The sequence below is a fragment of the Penaeus monodon genome, chromosome 5, assembly GCF_015228065.2.
Source record: "Penaeus monodon isolate SGIC_2016 chromosome 5, NSTDA_Pmon_1, whole genome shotgun sequence".
Classification (NCBI taxonomy): domain Eukaryota; kingdom Metazoa; phylum Arthropoda; class Malacostraca; order Decapoda; family Penaeidae; genus Penaeus; species Penaeus monodon.
The window spans coordinates 31623112-31625030 of record NC_051390.1 but is presented as its reverse complement, the minus strand read 5'-3'; the positions used below and the strand labels follow the sequence as shown (position 1 = coordinate 31625030).

Genomic DNA, 1919 nt, shown 5'->3' with positions numbered 1-1919 from the left:
ATAATATTATTTATATTTTGTTTATGGTGTATTTATTTTTAAAATTTATTCTATTTAAAAATTTATTTATTATATGTATTAGGGTTATATTATATATATTATTATATTTTTCTAAAATATTTATTTTTATATAGGGTTTATTTTAAATTATTCCATCATTTATGTATTTTTGTTTATTGTATCATTTTATTTTATTCATTTTCCTTTATTCCCCATAAAATTATTTAATATATCGTTAAAACTATATTAAAAATTATTTTAATATATTATTATTATATATGTTATGTATATATATATATATATTTTATTTATAATATAATTTTATATATATATTGCACCAAACATACTTTTTTTAACACCCCAAAACATTCAAAATATCATTTATATAAAAATATATAAATATACAACCAAATAATAAAATATTATATAATATTTTTAAAATATATTATATTTATACATATCACCCCCTAATTATTATTTATATTATATATATATATATATTATATATATATATATTATATATATATTACATTTAAAATTTCATATACATATTATACATATTATATAATATATAAATAAATATAAAAACCCTATATATATATATAATTATAAAATATATTATATATATAATATATATAAATAATATTATTTTTATATAATACTAATATATATATATATATTATTAACATATTTTTATATTCATATATTAATTAACTATATTATATATATATATATTTATATATTTATAAAAATATATTATTTTTACATATATTTTAATTTATAAAATATAAATTATTTATATATATTATATGTATAAATATATATAGGGAATATTTATACATACACACACACACCCACACACACACACACAACACAACACACACACACACCACCCACACAACACACACACAAACCACAAAATTACACCACAATATAATATTATAATTAAAAATAATATATATAATATTATATGTAATATTTTATACATATTAATTATGTTAAAATTGTATAATATATATATAATATATTTAATATATATATATATATATAAAAATACACCCAAAACACCCCCCCACACACACACACACACACAACACCACCACCCACACACCACCCACACACACATAATATAATTATATATATATATATATAATATATAATATAATGTATATATTAAAACATATTTATATATAGTATAAAAATGTGTATATATATAATATATATATTAAAATATAATAATATATATATATTATTATATATATACCCAACCCATATACACCAATACACAACACCCTACCAACACACACCACAACACACACACACAACAACACAAACACACACACACACACACACCCAAAACACAACAACACATATCTCTCTCTCTTCTCTCTCTCTCTCTCTCTCTCTCCCCTCTCCTCTCTCTTTCCCTCTCTATTTTATAATATATATATATATATATAATATAATTATATATATATATACATAACATAATATACATTATAAAATTTTATTATATAATAATTATAAATTTAATATATATATATATATATTTAAAAATATAATATTTTATAAAAAATTAAATTTATATACATATATTGTACACATATTTTATTTTCATATAATTTGTATATATGTGTATAAATATATATATTATAAAAAATATATATATATATATAATATTATTATTATTATACTATTATACATTAAAAAGTATATATAATAAAAATATATTATATAATATATTCTATATTTTTATATTTTTAAAATTTAAAAATTTATACTACCATATATATGTTATAAATATTATTATATATATATTTTATATATTATATTAATAAATAATTATGTGTATAATATAAATATTATGATGTATTAAAATTATAGTATATAAAAATAATTAACATATATTTATTTACAAA

At 14.1% G+C, this 1919-nt stretch overlaps 1 protein-coding gene across 1 annotated transcript in view; it reads left to right on the top strand.

Annotated features, from left to right (window-relative positions):
- Positions 1–1919, top strand: part of LOC119573525 — a 16038-nt gene that overhangs the window by 11795 nt on the left and 2324 nt on the right. The gene's annotated exons all lie outside the window — the stretch shown is intronic.